The 11,361-nt window shown below is 49.9% G+C and overlaps 1 protein-coding gene across 1 annotated transcript in view; it reads left to right on the top strand.

Annotated features, from left to right (window-relative positions):
• The first annotated feature begins 2,832 nt into the window (after positions 1-2,832).
• The window catches only part of Ptprj (protein tyrosine phosphatase receptor type J), a 197,953-nt gene continuing 189,424 nt past the window's right edge, over positions 2,833-11,361 (top strand). Inside the window, exon 1 of the mRNA XM_045148440.1 lies at positions 2,833-2,935. The gene's annotated coding sequence lies outside the window, so the exon portion shown is untranslated. The remainder of the gene's footprint in view (positions 2,936-11,361) is intronic.

Here is an 11,361-nt window from a genome sequence, read left to right as displayed (position 1 = left end):
TCATTTCTTATCCAGACCATCAATCCAATGTGACCCGTTTATAACTGGAAAGGTGGTTTATTATGCCCATCCTGACCTCTTCCCTAAAAGGTTGTTTATTCTATTCGGTCATCCTGCTGTGGGTAAGTCCCACTAGAGGCTACACTTCAATTAGGGCATGCATTTAATCCAGAAGGAACCAGCATTCAGTGGTTTCACACAGCTTTCTGCAGACCCAAGCTGTGAATCTAGATAGGGGTATAGGGCCTGCAAATATCTGGAGCAGCATGCAGACCAGCATGCACCAGGTTCGCTTTTCCTCTGGGTATAATGGACATGGGTTCCTTTTCTTAAAAAAAATATTTATTTATTTATTTGCAAACAAAGAGAGATAGAAGAGGAAGACAGACAGAATGGGTGCGCCAGGGCGTACAGTTACTGCAAATGAACTCTAGATGCATGCACCACTTTGTGCATCTGGCTGTACATGGGTACTTGGGAATCGAACCAAGGTCATTAGGTTTTGCAGGCAGATGTCTTAACCACTGAGCAATCCCTCCAGCCCCCCCTTTTAAAAATATTTATTTATTTGCAAGCAGAGAGAGAGAGAGGGGGGGAGGGGCAGAGACAGAGAGAGAGAAAAGGGATAGAGAATGGGTACACCAGGGCCTCCAGTGGCTGCAAATAGACTCCAGATGTATACACCATTTTGTGCATCTGGATTTATGTGGGTACTGGGGAATGGAACTCCGGTCCTTAGGTTTTGCAGGCAAGCGCCTTCCTTAACGCTCAGCCCCTGTTTGTTCGTTTGTTTGAGGCAAGGTCTCACTGTATCCCAGGCTGACCTGGAACTTACTCTATAGCCCCAGGCTGGCCTTGAACTCACAGTGATATTGATCCTCCTACCTTAATCTCCCAAGTGCTGTGACTAAAGACATGCACCACCATGCCAGGCTGTGAATTCCTTTTAAAGCCACCTGTCTCTGCCTTGAGAAGGGGGAGACCGGGAAGAACAGAGTTCTCTGTGCACTGCCATAATCAGATAGTGTGTAAACAAAAGATAGCAAGGCGTAAGTGGACAGGTGAGTGTGGAGCAAGTCACTCCCAGTCCTAAATTCTCTTGCAGACAGGTAACTTGAGGCACAAGGTATGCCCGGAGGCAGGCCGAACACCAGAGTGGTCTGCAATCTAGTTCTCATAGAATCCAGCCTAGGCTCAGTCTGCTGGCTTTTGAAGTCTCCGCAAACAGGACCCGTCAGCCTCCCATTCCTGTTTCTCAGAAGGCCAAGCCTTGATGCATCTGCCTTATATATATATATTTTGCCAAGTTGCTCCCACTTCCTGCCACACTACTCCCCTCTTTCTGCTTAGTGAAATTCAACCCATCCTTCAAAGCCCAGCTCAAGTGTCACCTCTCCTCCTGGTTGGAATCAATCTCTTCCTCCCTAGCGCTCCCTGGTTTGGTCCTGTCTCTCATTACTTCCTGGTGCGGTGGCTTGGGCGCTTTGGTTCCCTCTCTGGTGAGCCTGGGCACAGTGGTAATAGCCATGGTAATGTGCAACCGGTATCTCATTTAATCATCCGCCAAGCCTCTGCAGCAGGTACCAGTAGTGTCTTCATTTCACAGGGTGGCCCAGAGAGGTGAAAAACCGCCCTTCAGGTCACACAGCTAGTATTACTGGCACAGCTGGGCTCGCCATATGCCACAGTTGGGGCTCTCCTCCCTGGCCGAGCTTCCTTGCGGGCACTGCCTTCCCGGCTCCTGGTAGGGGAGTAGGGAGAGAACAGCGCACAGCGGGGTTCGAGCACAGCGCTGCCAAGCCCACCCCTGGCCAGGTCAAGCAGGCATGGCCGTGACCGCGGCCGGAGGCTCGGGGCACATCTGGTCATCCCGAGCCGTAGGCCAGGGAGCCGGTCCCAGGCTGGGGAGTGCGTACCGAGCCACGCCGACTCGCGCCCGGGTCCCCGAGTCCCAGGAATGTGGGAGGGCTGGGCGGAGGGGGGCCGGCTAGGCGGGGGCGCTTCCTCCGGCCGCCCGAGAGCAGCCGCTAGGGCGCGCGCGGGCCCCTCGCCGCCGCCCCCTCCCTGCGCCCTCCGGCTCGCCGGGGTGGGGGCGGGGTGCGGCGGGGGCGGGGGCTGCGGCGGGAGGGCGGCGAGGGGCCCGCGGCGCTCGGCAGGCCGCCGGCCGGGGCGGGAGGAAGCGATGAATATTCAGAGGGGGAGGGGAGGAGAGGGGGCCGAGCGCTCGCCTCGGCCGCCGGCAGCCGGAGCCGCATGACGCGCGGAGGAGGCAGCGGGAGCAGCGCGGGCCGCGCGAGCCGGGATCCGGGCGCCGCGCGCGGGGGGTGGGCGCCGCTCGCTCCGCCCCGCGAAGCCCCTGCGCGCCCAGGGCCGCGGCCGCTCCACGCCAGCCGCGCGGGGCTCCGCCGTGAGGCCGCCGCCGCTGCCATGTCCCCGGGGAAGCCCGGGGCGGGCGGAGCGGGGACCAGGCGGACCGGCTGGCGGAGGAGGAGGAGGCGGAGGCGGCGAGCGGAGACGGAGACGGAGACGAGGGTGCCCGGGCTCGGGCGCACGGCGGGGCCCGGCTCGCGCGTCCCGGGCACGTTCCAGGGCGCGCAGGGCATGAAGCCCGCGGCGCGGGAGGTGCGGCCGCCCCCGCGCGCGCCGGGGCTCGGCGGGGTGCTGCTGCCGTCGCTGCTACTGCTGCTGCGCCTGGGCCAGGTAAGCCCCGGGGTGGGCCCCAGGCGGGGGCTGGGAAGGCAGGGGCGGGACTGGCATCCCCTGCACCTGCCCGCCGGTCCCCGGCTTGGAGGCTGCGGTGCGGGGGCAGCGGGCGGAAGGGGACGAGGAACTCCGATCCTGGGAGCCCTCCTCTCGGGAAGGGTGGTGGGGATCCTGGCCGGCATCCCGCGCCGGTCCCCCCCCCCAGCCTGTTCCCCATCTGCCGAGTGTCGAGGTGGGCGCGATCGAGAGGAGGGGCGGGGTGCGGTGGTTCTGGGTGCGCGTGGATTGTTTTTTCTGGGGAAGCCCCCGCGAGGGCTCCGGGCGGCGGTGGCCCGGCCTTTCCCGGAGCTGGGCACATCTGGCCCGCGCGGGCCCAGCTCGCGCGCCCTCGGCGGCCGGAGGGGGCGTGTTTGGGGACTGCCCTCGACGCCGAGCCCGGAGCCCGGAGCCCGGGCCGGCCTGGTGGAGCCGCGGCCGACCTCCGACCCTGCTCGCCGAGGGGTTGGGCCGAAGGGCAGTGGCGGTGGCCGGGTGCGCGGGGACGCGGACGGGGCCTGTCGCTGGGCGGCTCTGCGGGGGACGGAGCGCGGTTCTCGGGGTTAAGGGCGCTGCTTGTGGGGAAAGTTCGCAGTTCTGTGAAAGGTGGTCGCTTGCAGATGTCCCCTGAGGCAGCCAGACTTCTTCCCATCATCTTCCCCAGGAAGGGGCTTGCTTTCCTGGGTGTGTGATTCGTGCATTGTGGGAGCCGGCTTTCCACTCCCCTTTCTTGCTTCACTTTTTAGATAATGCTGTGCCTGTCTTTTTTTTTTTTTTTTTTTTGGCTGACCTTTCTGAAAGCTCTGTTTCCCTTTCGTGGTATTTCCATGGAGGGTGAGGCCGAGCAGCGCGGGGTGGGGGGCATTCCCATTTCACAGATAGGGAACTGAGGGAAGAGAAGTGAAAGAGCGGAATCACCCGGCTGTTGCTGCAGAAGCTGAGCAAGCAGTTTCTGCTCACAGCCTTCTGGGAGCCTGCTGGGGTCCTTAACCTAAAGAGAAGAGTAGCCTGGAAAATGCCCTTGTGCATTTTGCTAATGAAAATCTTGCTTGTTTTATATAGACAGCAGCTCCAAGGAGCTGATAGCCAGCAAGCGAATTATTAGCAAGGGATGGAACCTGGTCTCTGGAAAAACTTTTCATGCAGGATTGTCTGAGAACAGAAGCATACATGATGGGATCACAATGCAGGGAATGGGCAAGAAGGGACTGGGGATCCGCAGCTGTCCTAGCCCTTCAGCCACAGAAGGGTGCTCAAAACCAGAAGATTTTGCATCGAGGCCCTGGAAGGCCGTGTGACCTCCAGGAGAGACCAGTTCCAGGGTCAGGTGTCAGAGTTGAACTTGCTCTTCCATTTCCTTTCACCCTCAGTAAACAGCATCTGTAGAATGGACGTCACATCCATTTGCCCAGCAGAATTGTTTGAGGAGCTTCCAGTGACCTGTCCTAAAGAATTTTGTAAACATTAAAAGTGCGCTTCTCAGGTAATGCTGTACTGGTGATCATTAAGGGACAGTGAATATGGCTGTCTTCACCCTGCCCCTGTAAGGAAATACATGAAGAAAAGTCTTTGAGGTTAAATAAAGAGAATTGTTTCCTATTTGAAGGCCTCTTGTACCAAACTTTATACCAGAGAAACCTTTGTGCTTCATTTATTTATAGTTTAATTTGGTGCATGTATTATTTACGTTTTGTTTCAACCATGGTGGTTGCTAGCTGTGCTTTGAATCAGCAGAAAGTTTCTTGGGTAAATTTATTTCTTGTGCAATCCTTCCTTGCATTTCATTAGCATATTGCCTCTCTCCCCTTGCCTTGTATTCAGTTATTTCCTTCCTCTATGGTTTGGTTCTGTAGACACTCAAGAGGACTGTCTTTGTATTTCTTGTATTTTGTGTCATTGTACAATAGGAAATGTAAAAGGCTTTCTGAAGAGCCATTTTCACATTCAGCAGTTTTGTTTAGATATTGGATATAACAGGGAATCAGTACTTTTATTTAGTCATCCATTTACTATTTGTGGTGCTGGAGATGGAACCCAGGGTCTTGATTGAGCCAGCCAGGCAAGTGCTCTACCATAGACTTGCATCCTCCGTCCCAAATCAGTGCATCCCTGATCTGATCAAGAAGACCTTGAAGATAGCTCACACTCTTCAAACCCTCAGATAAGATGTTGAGGTCCAGAGAGGTAGGGCTGAAGTTCCTTGGCAAGATAGTAAAGAAGCCAGGATTGGAACTTGGGTTTTCTGTGTTTATCAAGTTTTTTTTTTTTTTTTTTTTGGTTTTCAAGGTAGGGGGTCTTGCTCTAGCTTAGGCTGACCTGCAATTCACTATGTAGTCTCAGGCTGGCCTTGAACTCATGGCGAGCCTCCTACCTCTGCCTCCTGAGTGCTGGGATTAAAGGTGTGTACCACCATGCCCTGACTGTACATAGTATTTTTTTTTTTTTTAGTTTACTTATTTATTTGCAATCAGAGAGAGAGAAAGATAGACAAGAGACAGACAGAGAGAATGGATGTGCCAGGGCCTCTAGTCACTGCAAATGAACTCCAGAAGCATGTGCCCCTTTGTGCATCTGGCTTATGTGGGCACTGGGGAATCGAACCTGGGTCCTCAGGCTTCGCAGGCAAGTGCTTTAAACATTAAGCCATCCCTCTAACCCATATACCTAGTATGTTAAAAATTTTATACTAATATTTTTATTATGCTGTTTTTTGGGTGATGTTTTCATCATAGGTAGAGTGCTGTGTCACTGTGCATTCTCAGAACTGTGGGTGCAAATTGAATTTAAAATTGAATCAGATTTGAGATTGAAAACTTTTTTACTTATGAGAGAGAGAATGAATGAATGAATGAATGAATGAATGATTATGGGCACATAAGGGCCTCTTGCTACTGCAGATGAACTCCAGATACATGCACGTACCATTTTGTCCATCTGGCTTTATGGGTACTGGAGAATTGAACCTGGGAGAGCAGGCTTTGCAAGCAAGCACCTTTAACTTCTGAGCCATCCCCTCACCCCAGCCCAGATTTGAGATATATTTTTGAAGTTTGTGTCAAAAATAAGAGGGGGGGTTGTCTGACTACCATCCTAATAGTTTATGTTGTCAGGCTTTCCTATTAAAATGCAGTCAACTGTAATGGGTATGAAGAAGTCATGGAAAAGAAGCAGCTCTGTGAGGACATTCATGAGGACAGGGTGTGGAAGCTGGAAAATTGAGATGCCGGAAGACTGAGTACTTACTAGGCCCGGAAAAGCCGTTTTTGAACCAGGCATCTCATTCCCCTTCTCCAAGACAGGAAGGGCAGTCAGAGATGATTCTCGTGTGGCCACTCTCATGGTCGTAGTGTCTTAACTGCTCCCATCCTGGTAGTGACTGCACACACTGGTTTTGGTTTCTGTGTATTAGGTAATGTGACAAAGTGACTCCCTCCTGGTTGAGAAATATAGCCCTCGTAGATTCTTTATGAAATCAGTTCAAAGCCGGGTGTGGTGGCACACGCCTTTAATCCTAGCCCTCCGAAGGCTGAGGGAGGAGGACTGGGACTACGCAGTGAGTTCCAGGTCAGCCTGGGCTAGAGTGAGACCCTGCCTTGAAAACAAACGAACAAAAACAAGTAAACAAGCAAGCAAGCAAACAAACAGACAAACAAACAAAAATCAGCTCCATAGGAGGCTGCTTTAAAATGAAAAGTGGGAAAAAAGAAAATAGATGGTGCCTGATACTTGCTTTGCTGGGCTTCCAGGGTTCGGCGTGCTTTGTCTCTGCTCTCTTGCTTCCTGGTGATACTAACTGCATTTACTGTTATCAACCTAATCTGTAACCATGAGTACTTTCCTGCTTCATCCAGAGTACAAAGAACAAAAATATTTTCACCCATCTTTAAACTGCTTTTTAAAAATCTCACTGGCTTAACTTTGTTTTGCTTCAGAACAACAGAAAAACCAAATGATTATGTTTTCTTTGCAGACAGTTTAAGAAAACAGAGCAAATTGGTTTGTGGTTAGATGTGACTTTGGGCTGACTTCAAGCTCACAGCCCCAGGAAGAAGATGGCCAGGAAGGAATATCCACGCTTTCCTAAGCAGAGAGAATCCTGGCTCCCAAGTGAGCAATTTTGGTCAGCAAAGAGGTTATTTAGCTCCTAAAAGTAATGCTTGAGGCTCAGGCCAAATAGCTGAATGGCTGTAGGCCTGGCTTTAGCTGGTGCATCATCAGTAATTACTTCTTAGTTCATTCACTTCTTGACCAGGGGAATTATTTTGAGTGCTGGATAAGATGCAATTTTCTGTGTATTTCCCTTCTAACATCATGCCATTGTTAATATTATAATTAATAGGTAGCACTAGGTGTGGCAGGCACTGTGTTAGAGGTCTTAGTGCATTATATCACTTCACCATTTCAGAAATGCTAGGAGGTAGCCACTGTTCATGCTGTCACGGTATCTGGGAGAAAACTGAGGTACAGAACTCCCCAAGAATCATGCCCAGCGAGAGGCAGAGCTGGGTCTGAAGTCTCTGTTGCCCCACTTTACTGTCCATGGCTCTAAGGAGGTATGTACCTTTGAGGTTTCCATGAGCAGCTGAGCAGCAAGATGCAGACTTCCATGGCAAGAGAGGCTTGTGGGCCCCTGACCTGACCCTTGATAGCCCAGAAAGTCATTTTGGGCTCTTTGTGTTCAAAGCCCCGTAGGATCAGCTCCATTTGTAATCCCGATCATCCGGGTCTGCTCTTTGCTGCTTGTGTTTCTCTGGAGTCTGTGTGTCTATCCGCAAGCCTTGCCTTCAGTGGGGACAAATTGGGCGGCCGAATGGAGAGGCATGAGTTTGAATCTTTGCTCTGCCGCTCGGTAGCTGCGGAAATGTAGGCAAGCCACTTACCCTCTGTGACTCTTCATTTCCTTATTTGGGAAATGGGACTAAAATTTCCTGCTTTACTGGGTGGTGGAGAGAATCACCTAAGACAGTACAGGGACTGCCAAGTAATACCTAAACCTGAGCCGCTTGCTGGCTGCCGCTGCTGCTGTTGTGTGCTGGGGACACGAAGGGAAGAAGTGCGATTCATCCAGATCCGTAGTTCATAGAACATATGTCCCACAAAGAGTGGTGTGGAACAACCTGGGCAGGTGCAGCATCAAGTTAGCTGCCACAAACATTGCCTCCCCCGCCCCCGCTTGAGTTGTTAAGAACTATTTGCTTTAGGAGGTATTAGTAAAACACCATTTGTAAGCTGTTTACTAAGCCCATGGTTTTTTTTTTTTTTGAGGTAGGGTCTCACTCTAGCCCAGGCTGACCTGGAATTCACTATGTAGTCTCAGGGTGGCCTCGAACTCATGGTGATCCTCCTACCTCTGCCTCCTGAGTGCTGGGATTAAAGGCGTGTGCCACCATGCCCCGCAAGCCCATGGTTTTATAGGTAGGGTGAAGTTACTGTCATGATTAGCAAATTTGTTAAATTTAATGAACAGTGGATCTAAAGAAACACACAGGGTGAATAACTATGGAAGTATGAGGTGATTGTCACGCAGTTACTTTCATGACAAACTGCACACTATGGGGAGGCTGTAGTGGGGGCCTACAGTCCTATGGGGCTCTCACTAGCTATGTTGCTATGTCGATGAGAAAAAGATTCACATCCCACCCAGCTAACCAGCAACAGTTGTGACATTTTTGTTGAATGTGTCTTGGGAGAAAAAGCTAGCATTAGACTTTACAGAGAAGGCATGGTCATGAGAGGGGTAGAGACTCCTAGAAGTGTCAGAGACTGGCTCAGGCCTTCAGAGAAGCCCACAGTGAGTTTGTCACCATCTGGCTTTCCAGTGGCTTTTCTGGTGACCTCTCCAAGGACCGTAGCTGTAGGAAACTTGTTATTACTTCCTTATTAGTGACAGCTATAGTCATCCTATTGTCTCAGAATTTCCATGGCATGGAAATGCCTGGATGGGGGGTGGTGGTGACAGTGAGGAGGTCGGTGGGAGCATTTTGAAAGCAAAGGACTGTCAGCTCCCACAGAAAGTCTAATTTTAGACATGCAAATAATTTTCAGTTCCACTTTTCCTTCTTCCTGTTAGAGGGAAGCTGTCCCCTGCTGCCATTTCTGAGGCTTGGGCGGGCAATGTCGTTATGTCACAAACTATCTGCCGGAGTGGGGTGGTTTGCTTTTCTGGGTGTACGTGCCAATGTGAATAGTAAAACTTAACACCAACTGGAAGTTTACAACTCTTAGTCTTTCCAGGGGTGGGTAACAAAACCCTTACAGAGAAAGAAAAAGGGAAGAATCTTCCTCAAAGGAATGCAAACAAGCAATTTCATATCAAACTCCAAAATTTTCATTGTCATTGACTCTTCAGTAGTCTGTTTTTGCTTGTTTTTGACCCAGGGTCTCAGCTGTCTATCCTGGGCTGACCTTGAACTTGTGAGTCTCCTGCTTCAGTCTCCTGAATGCTGGGTTACAGCAGCTTCTAATAGACTCTAGAGTGAAATGCTTTTCCTTTTGTGCTGCTGGGGTTGGAGCCCAGGGGCACTTGTGTACTAAGCAAGCACTCTACTACTGAGCTTCATTCCCAGCTCCTAGACTCTTAAAAATAGTCTGAAACCCAGGTTAAAAACTTCTCCTGTCTAAAACCTGTGTACGGTAGGCCTGCCCTCCTTATCTGTGGTCTCAGTTTCTGAGGTTTCAGTTACCTATGGTCAACTGAGGCCAGAAATATTAAGTAGAAAACTCTTTCCCACTGCTTGAGGTAAGGCATCACTCTAACCTAGGCTGATCTGGAACTCACTTTGTAGTCACAGGCTGGCCTCGAACTCAGCCATCCTCCTACCTCTGCCTCCCCAAGTGCTGGGATTAAAAGCATGTGTCATCATACCTAGCTACCACATTCGTGTAATTTTTGTTAGAATGTTTTGTATAATTGTTCTATTTTATTATTAGATGATTGTTGCCAATATCTTTCTGGGCCTGGTTTATAAATTGACTTTCTCGTAGGAATGTATGTATAGGTAAATGCACTGTATATTTGGAGATCAGTACTGTCAGTAGTTTCAGGCACCCACTGGGGTCTTGGAATGGGTCCTCCATGGACAAGTAGGGACTACTACTGTAAGCTTAGAAAACACAGTCCTAGCCAGGCAGGCGTGGTGGCACACATCTTTCATCCCAGCACTTGGGAGGAAGAGGTAAGAGGATCACTGTGAGTTCAAGGCCAGTCTCGGACTGAATACCGAGTGAGTTTCAGGGTTAGTCTGGGCTGGAGTGAGACCTTACCTCAAAAACAAACAAACAAACAAACAAACAAAAAACCCAACAAAAAACCTAAAACAAAACCTCAGTCCTCTTCAAAGATTATTCTTGCAGGAAAAAGTTGTTTCTAAGTGATTATATGTAAGCACTTACAGTCATCTTTTTAAAAGCACTTCAGATGTGCAGGCAAGAGGATCAGGAGGTCAAGGCCATCTTTAGCTGCCTGTTCAGTTTGAGGCCCCCCTGGGCCACATGACACCCCGCCTCATGCTCCCCTCTCCACCAAATTGCTTTACAGGCTGGCATGTAGCTCAGCAGTGGAGCTCTTATCCAGCACATACAAAGCCCGAGGTTTGACCCTCAAAACCTCCCCATAGAAGCGACTCTACAGAGCACGTTATTTTTGCATTGTGTTCTGCCTTTGAACTTACCCGATTATCTTGGAGATTATGTCATAATTGTGCTTGTATCTCTACCTCATTCTTCTAGAAGACTCCCTTGTATTCTTTTATGTGAATTTACCATAGTAATTTGTTTCCCTATCAGCGAAACATTAGTTGTTTTAGTACACGCCCTTTTCCTGCCCAAATCATTCTTCCTAGAATGTCTTTGGCGGTTTTTTCTTTTTTCTTTTATTTTTAAAAATATTTTTTATTTAGGTCTGGAGAGATGGCTTAGTGGTTAAGCGTTTGCCTGTGAAGCCTAAGTACCCCGGTTCAAGGCTCAATTCCCCAGGACCCACATTAGCCAGATGCACAAGGGGGCGCACGCTTCTGGAGTTCGTTTGCAGTGGCTGGAGGCCCTGGTGCGCCCATTCTCTCTCTCTCTTTCCCTCTCTGCCTCTTTCTCACTCTGTCTGTTGCTCTCAAATAAATAAGCAAACAAAATTAAAAAAAAAACTATAAAAATATTTTTATTTATTTATTTATTTATTTGACAAAGAGGGAGAGAGAGAGAATGAGCATGCAGGGCCACTGCAGATGGACTCTAGATGTGCTCCCCCCCCCCTTGTGCATCTGGTTAATGTGGGTCCTGGGAAATTGAACCTGGGTCCTTTGGCTTTGCAAGCAAGCACCTTAACCGCTAAGCCATCCCTTCAGCCTGGCTTTGTTGTTTTTTTCCCCAATGAGTCTGTATAAGCTCTTTGGAAATTAAGGCATATTATCCTTGGACTTTAATTTGTGTTGCAAATGAAATACTTTCCCCTCCCAATTATTTAATTTAGTTTAATTAATTAATAATATTTATTATTATTTTTGTTTTTTCAAGGTAGGGTCTTGCTCTAGCCCAGACTGACCTATAATTCACTCTGTAGTCTCAGGGTGGCCTTGAACTCAAGGCAGTCCTCCAACCTCTGCCTCCCAAGTGCTGGGATTAAAGGTG

The sequence above is a fragment of the Jaculus jaculus genome, chromosome 1 (genome assembly GCF_020740685.1).
Source record: "Jaculus jaculus isolate mJacJac1 chromosome 1, mJacJac1.mat.Y.cur, whole genome shotgun sequence".
Taxonomy (NCBI): Eukaryota; Metazoa; Chordata; class Mammalia; order Rodentia; family Dipodidae; genus Jaculus; species Jaculus jaculus.
The sequence above is the reverse complement of the archived record's forward strand: the minus strand, read 5'-3'. Positions and strand labels throughout refer to the sequence as shown.